This window comes from Lathyrus oleraceus, chromosome 6, assembly GCF_024323335.1.
Source record: "Lathyrus oleraceus cultivar Zhongwan6 chromosome 6, CAAS_Psat_ZW6_1.0, whole genome shotgun sequence".
Classification (NCBI taxonomy): Eukaryota; Viridiplantae; Streptophyta; class Magnoliopsida; order Fabales; family Fabaceae; genus Lathyrus; species Lathyrus oleraceus.
The window spans coordinates 464267615-464284997 of record NC_066584.1 but is presented as its reverse complement, the minus strand read 5'-3'; the positions used below and the strand labels follow the sequence as shown (position 1 = coordinate 464284997).

At 33.2% G+C, this 17383-nt stretch overlaps 1 long non-coding RNA gene and 3 other non-coding genes across 4 annotated transcripts; all 4 read right to left on the bottom strand.

The window, feature by feature from the left end:
• Window positions 1-5816: 5816 nt before the first annotated feature.
• On the bottom strand, window positions 5817-5888 carry TRNAP-AGG (transfer RNA proline (anticodon AGG)). The gene has a single exon. It is a non-coding gene; the product is annotated as a tRNA-Pro (tRNA).
• A 2477-nt stretch (window positions 5889-8365) lies between these two features.
• On the bottom strand, window positions 8366-10763 carry LOC127094877 (uncharacterized). The gene is made up of 4 exons (XR_007792656.1): window positions 10588-10763; window positions 9634-9721; window positions 9483-9564; window positions 8366-8758 (listed from the first exon to the last, which is right to left on the bottom strand). It is a non-coding gene; the product is annotated as an uncharacterized LOC127094877 (long non-coding RNA).
• Window positions 8613-8684, bottom strand: TRNAP-AGG (transfer RNA proline (anticodon AGG)). The gene has a single exon. It is a non-coding gene; the product is annotated as a tRNA-Pro (tRNA).
• TRNAP-UGG (transfer RNA proline (anticodon UGG)) lies at window positions 9494-9565 on the bottom strand. Its single transcript has one exon. It is a non-coding gene; the product is annotated as a tRNA-Pro (tRNA).
• Window positions 10764-17383: the final 6620 nt, after the last annotated feature.

Genomic DNA, 17383 nt, shown 5'->3' with positions numbered 1-17383 from the left:
AGCTGATGAAATGCAAAGGAGTAACAAAGTAACAAAAATGGAATCAAAATTTAACGTAGCACAAATCAAATCTAAACTCATAATTACCATTTTATAACCACAAATGATTTATCATATCTTGGTGAATTCGTGAGTGCAACAGATGAAACTTTCAACATATGCTTGAAGATGCTCTATAATTGAGAGACGGGGAAAGTGAGAGACGCGGTGATGAGTTCGCGTTTTCGATTGAACTTAGGTTTTTTTGATGGTTAAGAAGCTGTAACTGTGAGAATGAGAATTTTGCTAATTTAATTTCCTTTTCTAAATGGTCATTTTCGTATCATTATCTCATTGTAATTATGATTAACATTGATATAATTAAAAGTCAGTTTTTAATTATGATTTAGAACCATATTTCTCTACCAATATAAGTATGATTCATATGCAGTGGTTATGAAGCATTTGAAACATTTTCATTATCAGTATGTTATTTGTTTCCATTGTCCTTGATTCATGCATTTCTTGATCCATCTTGTTTCATCCTCCTTACTTCATCCATCTATTTCGATTTCATCCTCTTTTTCTACATTCGAGAAACCTAAATTCATTATAACATATTGATATACTATGATTCCTTCATTAATATTTTTGGTTTTTCTATTATTTTGACTATTTTAAAGTTTCTTTAGGATAATTGCAATCAGGATCTTAATTTTGATGAGTTAATTGTTAATTAATTTTTATTTTAAACCTTTGAGGTATTTGATTTTATTATGTTAATTTATTTTAACAAGTTTGTTTTCCAAAGATTTTGATTATTACTGTTATTGTTGCTGCTTTATAGTATGTAAATGTATATTAAGATGTGGGTCTCGATTGAGTTCGATGAAACATTATATCTATTATCTTTAAAAACTTAAAAATGTGATTAAGTTTAAATACAGTAAAATAAACATATACTTTTTAATATAAATTTTTTTATACCTCACTTAATTTAAAAAAAAATATTTGACTCTTAAAATGTTCAATCTTATTTAGATCCATATTAAAATAGATTTCAGTTTTTATATATTTTAACAGCTTAATATTTATGATTTTAATTTAGTATTAGGAATATATAAATTAAAATTATACATAAATATATATATCTATGCAAATTGTATTTTTTTAATGATAAAATGGTAATATTTGTACTAAAAATTGCTATAAATATTTGTAAATATTTAATAAAAAACATGAGATCATTATGATATATGAAAAACACAACTTTCTTATGAAAAACACAAATTTGTTATTTTTTTATTCAATTTATTTTATTATGTATTGAATATTTATAAGAAAGATGGATACATTGTTCAATTTATTATTAAATATGCAAACGAATTTTAAAGATGGTTAGAAAATGTATATAAAATTTGTATCTCTTTCTTCTTTATTATTAATCATTATTATTGATATGAATAATTATTTTTAATTACTAATAATACTAATATATTTTGTAATTCAATTTTATTTCATGTGATCAATATGTATTAATAATAACTAATATTGTGAAAAAAATAGCATTCTGATTATGAAAGAAATATAATTTAATGCTAAATAACAAAAAAAAAAGCAAAAAAAAATTATATTAATTTTTTTTTATCTTAGCAAACAAAATCAATTAAGAAAAAAATGGACTGTAAATTTTTTTCTCATAAATTCTTTAATATCCTGAGTTTTGTTTTTACCTAGAATGAAAAATCTTTTGATCAGATTATTTTGAATAATTATTTAACTCTTTGGAAGACTGTATTTCAATATTTAAAGAAGACTATATTTGTCATTTTCATGTACTTATGTAACATTCTAATACAATTGTAATTTAATTATTCAACATTTACGGTACTAAAAAATAATATTATTATTATTGAAATAAAATATTGCAATTAAATGCGTTTCAATTAGCAAATCAATATATAAGTTGATTGTTTTATGATACTACAAATCGTTTCTAAAGGATTTTAGATCCTTCAACATAATTTCGTATTTATAATTAGTTTCATTTCTATATTAATTGAAATAATTCAAATTTTAAACAAAAAATATATTGTCATTATTAGTAGTGTCTTTACGTATTCCTTGGGATTGAATGATTTTTTTATGTAAAACTTTCCATTACTTTTATTGAGACCATGTTACTTAAAATTATATCTATTTACACCCATCTTTACCTTTTACTATACATCTTTGATTTATTACTGATTATAAAATCATATCTATTTAATTTTCAATATTATTAATTTATTATCAATTATTAAATTTTATCAAATATTTACCCATCAATAATAAAATCACATCTACTTAATTTTCTTGTACCTATACATTTCGATTTATTATTAACCATAAAATCCATCTATTTAATGCAATAGTATCAATATATTTTTGTTTTAATATCAATTATAAAATCATATATGATACAATATTTATCTATTTCATATTTAGTATTACGATCTAAAAATAGTAAAATTAATAATATTTGTGTGTAGAGTTATTTAATCTTCATTTGAATTGTTTACATGAAACACAAAATTATAAATTATACATCATTATAACATTTATATATATATTTTTACATCCATATTTTTTTCTCATGTTTTTCACACATGTTTTATAATTTCTTTTATAATTATACATAATTTCTTTCACATGTTTTTCATGTTTTATAATGATATTTATCTATGCCATATTTTTTTTCACACATGTTTTATAATTTCTTTTCTAAATTTTATACTTGTATAAAGTTACAAGTTGAAGGATTACATACCAATTATACCATAAACTTATATTTTTTATTTTTATAATTTTCACAAAAATAAAAAGTATTAAATAAACAAATTTTCTTTAAGAAATAACAAAAAAAACTCAATTAATACAATAAAATTTCCTTTAAAAAAATATAAGATTTAATATAAGGAATTAATAGTACTACCGAAGAGGGTGCGCAAACAGTTTCAGCATCATAAAAATTGAGATTAGGGTTTGGGCCATTAAGTGCAGAATAAATAATAAAAAACTTACATTGATAATTGATTAAAAAAATTATGAGAGATTGATTTAATTTATTAATTAAGGTTTCGGAGAGAGTAGAGAGAGAAAAAAAGAGATTGAAAATTGGTAAATAAGTGACCCTGGAGTAGAGAAATGGAATTGGAATGGAGGGTAACCCTTCCCTCATCTTTCACCATGCGTACCTCTTAACCGCTGGTTCTGAGGCTGGTTCACTCAGAGTTGTAAATCTATCTTTAAAATGGTAACACAAATAATAACTTACCAATATCATATTGGTGTGGAATAGCACGTTGCAAGTTTGAAATAGCATTTATGTATAAAGATTTTCATACACAACTATTAACTGTAGTATTGATTTAGAATTTTATAGCTTAAAAACTATGTTTTACCAAGCCCATCCACAGTTGTATTCTAAGAAGATTGCCCATCCACAGTTGTATTCTAAGAAGATTGCATGTAAATCAGTAATTGACCATATCTGCTAATCTGATACCCAAACGTCTCACTGATGCCAACTGCTAACTAGATGCTGGTTAGATGATAGTCAAATATATAATTGATGATGGTTAGAGTGGTGGTTACGATGGTCATATTAGAGATCATAGGTGGATCAAGTGGTGATCGAAGGTGATGGTTGGAAGTGGTTATGAGTGGTGGTCGGTACATGTTGGTGATGGTCAGAATAGTGGTGGTCGAAGGTGGTGGCTAGAGACCATTGGGGTAACAAATGGACATGTTCGCCCCATTTAGACCTGCTCAGCAAAAGCCTGTAAAAAAATGGGGCGAAGTTGGATGGGCATAATAAAGGGTACCGGACATTAAACATTTGTTTGTCCCAAAAAAAATGAGTGGGATAGGACCGACCCGTTGGATATTATACCTTAAAGTCTAAAATTTACGAAAATTTCATGCCTGCTCCATTAATGCCTGCACCCACAAAAAACAGGGCTGACATAGTACGGGGTGCAGGCCTAAAATCTAAGTTCGGCCCGCAAAAAAGTGTGGGTGAATGGGCATGCCTGACGTCCTGGACCCATTTGCCACCATATTGATCATTAGTGGTGGTCTTATCTTTAAAAAAAGAGATAAAACAAGCGAAAACAGTACAAGATAACTATTGGTTGCTGTCATCGTCATCATCATTAAACGGCCCAGAAAGAACTGGTACTCAGGTGCTAGCCAAGTGATTAGCTAGGAAGGCTACTTGGGCAAACATCTAATGAAATGATATGGTGTTATCTCAAAGCATCATGTTATCATCTGCAAGGATGGTGTTGAAGAGAGCTTTTGTTGGAAAAGTCTAAGGTAACTCAAAATCAAACTCTTCCAGGCTTTGTTGGTTGGTCCTGGTTGCTGGAGAGCCTAGTGTGCATGTTCAGCCGGGGCACTTTGCTTTAAGACACCATATCTCTAATCTTCATCTGCTTTAAAGTATTCTTCTCAATCATTGAGCAGCTAGGATCAAACTTTTCCCCCTCTAGAGTGACTCTAGCTTGAATCAAAATCTTTGTGATCAAATCCTTAAATAGTAACCATTAGTTACCACTTCTTCGGCAATCTAATATATGTTGAATTACCCAACTGGCCTAATTGGTCTCAATGTCGCGGCTTGGTAGCCAAGTGACCAAAACATCGGTCCTCAACAGTTGCACGTGGTTGAATTTCCTTGGAACTAACACATGGGAGACCACATAAAGAATGTGATGGAAGGTCGCAGTCATATAACCCACGGTAAGAGGGACTCTATGACCCGCCATTAGATCCGAAATAAGGGATTGAGTAGAAGTGAGAAAGTTGAAGTTCTCCAAATAAGACCTTGTCAAGGCAACATTTATGAAGGAGATGTTCTCCAAGAATCTTGTTCTTGGGCAAGAAAGTTAGGTGATGGGACTAACCCAATAGGTTGGGTGTCATCAAGGCAAGAAATGCATTTAAAATCTGATTGAACATTGCAAACAATGCTAGAAAAATGCATTTAAAATTAGATGGACCATTGCAAACAATGCTAGAAAAACTAGAAAGAAGCAAAAATTAGTACATTATTCGCTATTCTATATCCTAACAGATACATTATCAAGTAGCATGTCACATATGCATCAGAGGGAATCAATTGCATCAATGTGAAAATATCTAAGTAGTGTGCCGATCCATTACAAGTTTTAAACTTTATCCTTTTTTTCCTTCCAATTTTATTAAATTTCATTTAAGATTATCTAAGCAAGACCTAACAGAAAAGATGTAAGTGGTGTGTGATCCTTTGATTTCAAAAAATTTCCTTTTGGGGGGGCTTGAAAAGGGCCAAGGCCCAGAAAAGAAGGAGATTACACTGCCCTCGTAGATAGTGCATCCGCTACATAATGCACCACAACATCCTTAGGGCAAATATCAAAATAGACTAAACCTACTATATTGCTTGTATCACATGTGTAGTGAACTGAAATCCATCAATGAGAGAGAAGTTTCTTGTTTCATGATGTCATGTAAAAACTCAACCAACATTGACTCAGTTATTTATTACTTTTGATAAGGATTTGAATCAACAATTGTGTTTATTCACAAGGATTTGAATAAAAAATTGGGTTACCTACCAGTATTACATATAAGTCAAACATGACAGCTTCCAGATCTTAAAAACCTTATGCTTATTGATATTCACCTAACTAATCAATCAGTTTGTCAACCTTGTCAGCTTCAAAATCAGCAACAATAAATAAAACACACATAGCTTATATGTATTGAACTAACATAGAAAAAAGTTAAAACTCCTAACCTTCTTCTAAAAAGGGGCATTCCGAGAATTGAACTCGGGACCTCTCGCACCCTAAGCGAGAATCATACCACTAGACCAAATGCCCATTTAGAAGTAAGAAAGGTTAGGTAAGACCTATGTTGTTTAGCGATGAAAATGTGTATGCATGCCATATTGTCAGCTGCAGTTGTATTCTAAGATTGCATGTAAATCAGTAATTGACCATATCTGCCTATCTGAATACGCAAACGTCTCAATGATGCCAACAGCAACCAGCTGCTAACTAGATGCTGGTCTTCTCATGATAATGAGACCATTGGATGAAGCTAACAAGTTTTTCTAGGTAAGGTATCAAAAAGAGTCCCCAACATGGTGTGGCACAAGAACTAAATATTTATGATGATTGTGAGTCATAAATATAAGACCATGTAGGAGTTGTCTTTATCATTCATATTTTAATAATTCTTTTACTATGTAGGAGTTGTATTGCCAAATTTACATTTACAATACTATTATACACAAGCTCATTTGCCATTTCTTTATAGTTTTGTTAGTATTTTTCATGGTTTTCTCTACTTCTAGTGATTGGACCACTATCCACATGATCTATTTGCCATTTCTCCTAACTAGAATCGATCGATTTCCTCCACACATGTCCAAACCACCTAAGCTGAGATTTAACAATTTTTTAGGTCCTGAAAATTGAATAACAGCAACAAGCTATAACTGAGAAAAGAAACAATTGGTAAAGGCTGTTTATTATCAAAGTAGGGATTTACAATAGATTGAGAATCACACTGCCACAGAGCCGGGTTCCTATGGAGACGATTAAAGCATTCCATCCACCTGATGTTAGTTGTTCTTTAACTACTAGTACTACACATTAGCATAGACATAAGTTAAACCTGACAGCTTCCAGATCTTAAAAAACTAATACGAGAATCATACCACTAGACCAAACGCCCTAACAGAAAAAAAATCATTTTGTGAATCACTTAGTTCATGTCATTAATTTAGGAAAAAATGAATTTAGGCCTCTTAGTTTTACCACATGTCATTTTTTCATTCAATTGATAGCCAAATTTACATTACTAATAATACACACAAGCTCATGGTTGAATTTAAAAAAAAAAAAAAGCTTATGCATCTTAAAGTACACATAAAACAACAATCAAGTTTTATCTCACTAGATAAGATTGGCTAAATAGATCAAAAGTCATCATAATGTTCTAACACAAATCATATATACAACCAAAATAAGGACCACTAAAAATTTCTTAATAGTTTCATTAGTATTTTTCATACTTTTTCTCTATATCTAGCCACCAAACCACCATCCATATGATCTATTCTCATTACTAGAGAATTAATAGATTCCCTTGTTACATGTTCAAACTAACTAAGCCTATATTTAACTATCTTATCTACATTAGAGATCCTTTCTCGTCTAGTAACTCCACCCATCCGGTGCAGCAAGCTCATGGATCTCAACCCTTTTGGTGTTGACTTTTTACTACCAACCACTTCATCTCATACAACAATCCAACTTTTTCACATGATTATCTAAGAAACTATATGTCAATTGTCATTGTAAAGGGAGAGTTTGTCGTAATAGGATATGAGTCTGCCTACTGATACATAATTCATGTATCTTAGCATTCATCTCGAGGCTTAAAACTGATGTTTATGGGTATTTAGCTAACCAATTAATAAGTCAACCTTGCAATTTATCGATTTTCAACAATAAATAGATAACACTAAGCTTATTTGGATTTAACTAAAATATTGAGAATCAAACTCCTAACCTTCAAAAGGGGCATTCTGAGAATCAAACTCGGGACCTCTCACGCCTAAAGCGAGAATCATACCACTAGACTAATATTTGTTTTCTAATATCTATATCCAATAGGATCTGATAAAGTAATCTGATCATAACTAAAGCAAAATAGCCCTCAAATCAGAATGCTATCAACATTCAATACCTTAGTTATATGGTGACTCGTGAGATGAATAAATGCATTAAGCAAATCAAACTATGCATCAGAAACCACTTTGATAAAGCAATGCACGCCCACAATGCTTAAAGTAATTTTTAGGCCTTAAGCATTGTGCTTGCCGAGTTTTTCTGTATTTTTATTGTTATTGTCATATTTGGTGAAATTGGGGGTTCTGTCAAAGCCATGAAATTTCCTTTTTAAACTGTTCCCTTTAATTTTGATAAAGGGGGGAAACTCGGTTGTTAGCTGCAGTAATCGCACTGTAAAATATTGAATTCATCGAAGGCAATGAAAACTTACAAAGATATTGTTGTGAATTGTGATATTTCAAAAGTAGGGAGCCTACATTACATTGCTCACTCTTCAAAGTTCAAAACCTTTGATTAAAAGGTTTATACTGTACTTTGAGCTACTCTGAACATTTTTATTTTTTGACCTATCATTGAACATAGCACTGTGAAGTTGAGCCTTCAACAATTATAGTAAGTCACATTTTGTATTCTATCTTAAAATTGGGTTATTCAACATTACAAAACCAACCTACAATGTCAAGGATGCTCACCAGTCATAACCCCTGCCCTACTCGTAATATATAACTATATATTTGTATCATTTCAAATAACACGAACATATAAAATTACAAAGTTACAAGTATCAAAGTTTAGAATATATACAATAAAATAAAAGCAAATTATAAAGAACTAATAAGTATAATAACTAATAATATAAGATATCTACAAGATATTATACTAATAAAATGAGTATAACTACTAAAATATGAGACAATTATGGAGCACTGGAAATAATAAATAACCCAACTCTATTTAAAAAAAGGGGCATTCCGAGAATTGAACTCGGGACCTCTCGCACCCTAAGCGAGAATCATACCACTAGACCAAATGCCCACGTTGGAATAGGGAACGTTAGGTGAGATCTCTGTCTTCTGTAGTGTTGAAATTGTTCATGGATACGACATGGTCTGCAGCAGTTTTATTGTAAGATTGCATGTAAATGACCAAACCTGCAATTGTTACTTATAACATCTAAATGATAATGCTATCTAACCTCCTAAAGCTAACATGCTTTTCTATGTAAGGTATCTAAAAGAGACACCAATATGGTGCGGCACAAGTGCTAAATACTTGAATCCTTAAACTATTTGGACAAGGGTTATATTCTTAATCGGAGTGTTTAGAAAAATATTTATTAGAAAAGGAAAACTTCTTAAATGACCTCATAGTTATGTTGCTATGCATAAGCATACTTTGATTTATGCAAAAAAAAATACATATATTATTTATGATGACTCAGGTTTTAATTTTGGATTTGTCTTGAAAGACAAATGATAAACTATGACTAGCAACAGTCTTCTGTGACCAACATGTTTTTCAGCTAACACCAATATAGTATTCATGTATTCCAGCATTTATCTCAACAAGGCATTCTTCACATGCAGTCTCTCTGCTGTTAATTTTTATTTAACTACTACTAGTACTACACGCCAGTATGGCAGTATATACATAAGTCAAACTTGACAGTATCCGGATCTTAAAAAATTTAAAATACAAAAACTGATGCTTATTAGTATTTTATTTAACCAACCAAATATGTCAATCTTGCCAGATTTCAGTTTTCAATGATAAATAAAAAATCAATGAGCTTGTTTGTATTTAACTAAAACATTGAAAAGCTAAACTACTAACCTTCATCAAAAGGGGCATTCCGAGAATCGAACTCGGGACCTCTCGCACCCAAAGCGAGAATCATACCACTAGACCAAATGCCCTAATATGAAAAGATTTAATTTGTAAGTTTGTTGTGACAATTGTATAAAGAAAAGAATAAAGCTTATACCTCTCTTTTCACCACATGTCATCCGTAAACAAGTTGATGCCAATATTCTGTCCTAAAATCCTTAACCAATAGGAACCGATTATGTAATCTGATCATAATTGAAGTAAAAGAACATTCAAATCAGAATGCTGTCAACAATTTTTGATAAAACAATGCAAGCCCAAAAATGCTGAGATTGATATGGCACTTAAAATTCTGTCTATTCTATCTTAAAATCTTAAGAAATAAGTTGGCCTTAATTCAACTTTATAAAGCTAAGATCAAAGATGCTGACCACTTATAACCACTATTTAAACCCCCAAGGGGTTGGTCTGTGGTGAAGGCTTTGGTCCTGAGATTGTGCTCCTCTCAAGGTCACATGTTCGAATTCCGTTAGGTGCAAACAATTCCTGTGTTGGGCCAAGTTCATACGGAGCCTTGCTCTGGCTTTAAGCAAGACGCCCGCAAGTGAACAGTGGGATTGGTCTCCTTGGATTAGTCAGGCAAAGGCAGAATACCAAGATTTCAGAAAAAAAAAACTTATAACCACTATTCATATCATATTACTATCCAAGTCATGACTTTCAACATTCTATAATGTAACATTCATTCAGTTCCCTAATTGTTTTACAATATAACTCCTTTTCATGTTTCGAATTTAGAAAGTGAATTCATAAGTATTTTACAGGTGACCATAAGTAACCACAAAATGCGCAACAGTTCGAAGAAACATTTCAACAAACAGTTAATGGGCATTCAACGTAAAGACATATATTACATAAAAACCAAAATAAAATTATTAAAACATGTCACTAGATCAAATGGGTTTTCAACGGTGTGAAAAATTTCAATGTAGAATGGCATGTTAGGAAGAGATTGTTGGTTTAGTAGAGGTACAAAAGAGTGAATTAGAATTGACTAAGAAGGGTGAAACAGTGCAATTAGAATATTGAAGAAGCGGAGAAGATGAATAACCTGATGATGAGATTGGAAGTTGTGCTATACGCATGCATCGGTGATGATAAGAAGCTAGAATTTAGCTGTGTTTTGGAAAATGCTTGAAGCCATAACTGGAAAATGCAATTTACTCTATTTCTTTCTTTCTTTGGAAAATGAACCGTTTTACAAAGGAGTAAAAATTAAGCTCAGATAAGATGACATATGGAAAGTTTTTATTTAATGTCGACTTCAGATTTACTACATGTCAATATTTTTACTTTAAACTATTTTATTTATTTAGATTTTTTTTAAATAATCATTTTAAAAGTAATATCAAAATAACACATTTTTAAATTTTCAAATAAAAACATTATTCCTCTAAAAATATATGCGTCATTTGATATGTATACATATGATATTTGCAATAAAGTGTTATTAGGGATGACATTAACATGCACGTTAAGTCAAGGCGCATGCATTATGACATTAAGAGTATGCGTCATTACATATGGCACATGCTTTTTTATATATATATTTTAAAAAAATTATAATTATAATTATATTAAATTGAAATAAAAGAGAAAATGAAAAATAAATAATAATATTATGTTATAAAGTTAAAATACACAACAATTGACAAGAAAATCAACAACTCGCCCGATCGAAACGTATATCTGTTCCACATCCCGATGTGTTAGCCTGCCTTTGAGGTCTCCTACGATTTTCCTGAGATGTTTGGTGTCTTTGAGTGTTGACATAATGCAATGGTGGTTAGTGTGAAGGTCTTGCGAAAGGTTCAACGGTATTTCACAAATTTGTCATCATTTCTTTCCAATAGTTGGGGTTGTCGCCAACGGCGCTGCTGTAATTGAGTTCGGTGTCCATATTATCATAATTGGATCGTTGTGGTTGAGTTATTTGTGGACAGTAAGATTACCTGAATTGGGACATTGAATCGTTTTGGAAACGAAACAATGATTTAAATATCATAAGATTTATTTCATAAATATCATAAGATTTAGTAACAATAACTTAAAAACAACCGTTAAACAATAATTAACCAACCACACAAACAAATACAACAATTAAACAACAACACAAACAAATACAACAATTAAACAACATAAATATTTGATTACAACTATCAAAACAATGTCGTAAGAACATCTTTATCAGGTGTAACATGTTAGATAATCGGGTATGATAATCCTGGATAACTTCGAAGAATCGTGTTCGTACACTTTCCGAACAAAGTATTTCGACCCTATTCTTGCCTGGATTCACGAAATCTTTGTGGGGATAATTCTTGAAGAACAATTTGTTTCTGGAAAAGAGAAATGTTCAGGAATGTAGAGAGAAAGTTTGGTTTCGTTTTTTTTTTAAACTGAGGCCAAATGACTCCTTATATAGGAGATCAATAACAGAAACCGAAAAGACGCAATTGTTCAGAAACGGTTACGTCGGTTGGGAAAGGGTTCAACTGTTCAAAAGAAAATTTCGAACGGGACGCTGTCCCGCACCCCGCCAGGGGCTTCACCCCTTGGAACCCCGTTTCAATTATTCGCATTCAATTATACGTTGGCTCGACGAGCGTGCACTCTGCACTACCCCTAACTCGTTTCCAAGCTTTAACGCATAATTGCATCGGCCTATAGTAAATCACATTACTACTAAAATACATTTATGATACTAAAATCACCAACAAATCCCCCCCCCCCCCCCATTTTAGTGTAATCCTTGATTTACTCAGTACATACAATAATATATACAAGGGTATAACACACAGGTATAACGATCAAACAAATGCATAAATGAAAATGTCTTGCGATTGAATTTTCATCTTAGTACAAATACACATTCCAAATACTCGAAATCGGGGTGTCATAGCGATTGAACCCGTCAATCCATTTGAGTGTCTAAAGATATAGTACACATATGTTTCTTACAATACTCTACTATTCATACTTGACACTTTACAAGTCATGTGTCATTATCCATTAATAAGCATATAGGAAGCCAAGTCCAAGCTTCTTGAAGCGGCAAAACTTCATGCTCACATAGGTGATTCTTTTAATCGTGCACCTGCATTTGCAATTTTCCAAAAGAACCATTAAGAAGATATAATTCAACCTAGCCATCACTTGCAGGTCTGAGCACATACCTTGGGAAGATAAACACAATTGCTCCAATCTCTAACTATGATCTTTCCACATTGAATTCTGCTTCTAATGTTGTATTAGAAGGGAATTGGGTATACCATAGCTAATAGATTTAAATGGACTTTAATCCCATCCCAATTACCGACTTCTTCACTAAGTCTCTAGCTAACCCCTTCGTCAAGTGGTCAGCTAAGTTTTGTTGCGACCGAACAAACTCAATAGATATCACCCCATTCATGATTAATCCCCTAATCATACTATGTCTAACACCCAAATGTCTAGACTTTCCATTGTATATTTGACTATAAGCTTTAGCCAATGTGGCAGTACTATCACAACGGATAGAAATTGGTGATATCGGTTTAGGCCATATCGGAATCTCATATACCAAATTCCTTAGCCATTCCGCTTCTTTACCAGCAGCAGCTAGTGCTACAAACTCAGATTCCATTGTGGAACCAGTTATACATGTTTGCTTCTTGGAAGCCCATGAGATGGCACCTCCCCCAAGCAAGAACACCCATGCACTTGTAGAGGATGAATCTTCAGCATTATTTATCCAACTAGCATCCGAATAACCCTCTAACGCCGAAGGAAATCCCATATATGACAATCCATAATTCATTGTACCCTTCAAGTACTTGAATACCCTAGTTATCGCATGCCAATGATGTCTACTAGGATTACTAGTAAATCTGCTCAACTTTCCAACCGCATAAGCAATATTCGGTCTAGTGTTAATCATAGCATACATCAAAGAGCCTATAGCTTTTGAATGTTCGAGTTGATCCACAGGTTTACCTGTATTTGGCATAAGTTTTTCTCCCGGATCCATGGGAGTACTTACTGGAGAACAACTTTCATAATTGAACTTCTTGAGTATTTTCTCAATGTAATGAGATTGCGTAATTACAATCCCCTTATTCTCCCGTTTAATCTTAATACCAAGAATAACGTCCGCTTCTCCCATATCCTTCATGGAGAACTTTGATGACAAGAAATTCTTCGTTTTATCAACTTGATTTTGGTCGGTGCCAAAGATCAACATGTCATCAACATATAAACAAATGAAAACTCCTTTACCGGAAGTATCAAATTTGCTATATACACATTTGTCAGCTTGGTTTAGAATGAAACCATTAGACAAAACAACCTCATCAAACTTTTGATGCCACTGCTTCGGAGCTTGTTTCAGCCCATACAACGACTTAACTAGCTTACACACTTTATGCTCATTACCAGGCATTACAAATCCTTCAGGTTGCTTCATATACACTTCTTCCTCCAAATCACAATTCAGAAATGCTGTTTTGATATCCATTTGATGAATCACTAGATTATGAATAACCACCAAGGCAATCAACAATCTAATAGTAGTGATACGGGCAACAGGAGCATAGGTATCGAAATAATCAATCCCTTCCTTTTGTCTGAAGCCTTGGATAACTAATCTAGCTTTAAACTTGTCAATTGTACCATCGACTTTCATCTTCTTTTTGAAGATCCATTTGCAACCCAATGGTTTGCAACCTGGTGGTAAATCAGATAATACCCAAGTATTATTTTCCATGATAGAACCAATCTCTTCGTCAATTGCTTCTTTCCAAAAAGCAGAATCTCGAGATTTCACAACTTCATCATACGTTCTTGGATCCTCCTCTATACTATAGCAATAATAGTATTGAGTGTCAATCTGATTCTTTGATCCCTCAACTAAATATAGTTGAAAATCAGATTCATAAGATCTAGATTTTCTAGCTCTTTTGCTCCTACAGGGTTCAAGTGTCTCACTTGGCACATCATTTGAATGATCATCCCTTAGAGATTCATCTGAATTAGGTATAGAGTCATTTGGTCTAGGTATATAAGAGAAACATTTCTCATCAAATATGGCATCTCTCGATTCTATAATCGTGTTAATAGAAATCGAGTCATTAGGTTCTATAACATAAAACCTATAGGCCTTGGAGTGCTCAGCATATCCAACAAAGATGCAAGCTACACCCTTTTCACCCAAAGTTTTCCTTTTTGGGTCCGGGAGTCTAACCACGGCCCTACAACCCCAAACACGTAGAAATGTTAAGTTGGATCGTTTCTTATACCAAAGTTCATATGGGGTAGTCTTGTTCCTTTTATTAGGAACCCTATTTAACAATTAGCAAGTCGTTAACATAGCTTCTCCCCAAAACCCTTCACTCAAACCAGAGTAAGATAACATGGCATTCACCATTTCCTTAAGCACTCTATTTTTCCTTTCAGCCACACCATTTTGTTGAGGTGTATAAGGTGCCGTAGTCTCATGAATGATTCCTACGGATTGGAAAAATACAGGATCATAATATTCACCACCTTTATCTATACGTAATGTTTTAATCAACACATTCTGTTGCACTTCAACTTCAGTTTTATAAATTTTGAATTTATCTAAGGATTCGTCCTTAGCGTGCAGCAAATAAACATAGCAGAATCTAGATGCATCATCTATGAAAGTGACAAAATATTTTTTATGTCCTAATGATGGAGTAGCATGCAAATCACATAAATCACTATGTATCAACTCAAGAATGACAGATTTCCTTGTTATACTTTTAAAAGGTTGCCTAATGATCTTTGTTAACATGCAAGTTTTACAATTTTCTACATTTTTATCAAAAACAGGAATTAAATCATCTTTAGACATTTCATGCATTCTTTTATAATGTACGTGTCCTAGACGAGCATGCCATAACAATGAATTGATAACATTCGAAGAGGACATAAATACAGAACCAGAATCATTAGGAACTCCATTCAAATTCATCATAAACATACCATTATTATAATATCCAAATCCTACAAACACACCAGACTTCAATAAAACATATTTATCGGATTCACACACTTGCTTGTATCCAAGCTTATTTAATACAGAACCAGAAATTAAATTCTTACGTAGTTTAGGAACATACAAAACATTAAACAAAGTAATAGTCTTTCCAAAACTGAATTCTAGCACCACGTTTCCTTTGCCTTCAACGGGAGCGAAGTGATCATCTCCCATGTAGAGGACAGAACCATCTTCCACTGGAACAAGAGTCTTGAACCAGAAACAATCCTTGCAAACATGTGTTGTAGCGCCTGAATCAATCCACCACGCGATAGCATCATCCTGCATATAGAATGCTTCAGAATTTAGTGAAACCGAATGTTTAATCAAACTATTCAAATCACGAATTGATTTCTGACCTTGGCTTTCGGATTGGTCCTTAGACCCCTTCCCTGAACCACTTGCATTCGCGTTATCATGCCTTTTGCCGGAACGACAATCCTTCTTGAAGTGGCTTGTTTTACCACACTTCCAGCATTCTAGTTTTGGTTTCTTGTTAGCACCGAAACTGCCCTTATTGTTCTTGAAAGCACGCTTCTTTCCTTTGTTTTTGTTGTTACCGTTCTTACCACCCTCTTCGACCATATTAACCGAGGGTCCAACAATTTCTTTGCCTTTTCCTTTGTCATCCTCCTGCGCTCTTAGAGATTCTTCTATGCGCAAGTGACTTCCAAGTTGGATCAAAGACAGTTCGTCTTTTCCATGCTTCAGATTGTGTTTGAAATCCTTCCACGGAGGAGGCAACTTTTCTATGATGCTTGAGACAGATATTGTTTCATCCATCTTCAATCCGTGTTGTGTGAACTGTTCAAGGATTCAGAGAAGTTCATTGAATTGTTCCATGACAGACCTCGATTCAACCATTTTGTAATTGTTGAAATCGGTTACCAGGAACTTTTTACTGGATGAGTCCTCTGCCATGTACTTGGATTCGAGAAAATCCCACAATTCCTTTGCAGATTCTTTGTTTTGATAAATATCAAATAAGGGATCAGACATACCGTTAAGAATGTGCCCTCTGCATATGTAGTCGTCGTTCTCCCATTTTGATCTGCGTCTCAGATTTTCAACCGTATCTTCCTCCAGAAGTTCTGGAATCGGTGTAGACAGGACGTGCACCACCTTCAACGTTGTCAACATCAAATGCATCTTCTTCTGCCAACGCCTGAAGTTTTGTCCTTGAAACTTGTCCAATTTTCCGAAGTTTGTAGTCATCTCCTTGACGGTGCTTCCTCCAGCCATGATTATCATAAAATACTTTGTTCGTTTGTTAGATAATCGGGTATGATAATCCTGGATAACTTCGAAGAATCGTGTTCGTACACTTTCCGAACAAAGTATTTCGACCCTATTCTTGCCTGGATTCACGAAATCTTTGTGGGGATAATTCTTGAAGAACAATTTGTTTCTGGCAAAGAGAAATGTTCAGGAATGTAGAGAGAAAGTTTGGTTTCGTTATTTTTTTTTTAAACTGAGGCCAAATGACTCCTTATATAGGAGATCAATAACAGAAATCGAAAAGACGCAACTGTTCAGAAACGGTTACGTCGGTTGGGAAAGGGTTCAACTGTTCAAAAGAAAATTTCGAACGGGGCACTGTCCCGCATCTTGCCAGGGGCTTCGCCCCTTGGAACCCCGTTTCAATTATTCGCATTCAATTATACGTTGGCTCGACGAGCGTGCACTCCGCACTACCCCTAACTCGTTTCCAAGCTTTAACGCATAATTGCATCGGTCTATAGTAAATCACATTACTACTAAAATACATTGATGATACTAAAATCACCAACATAACATTCACCCAGAA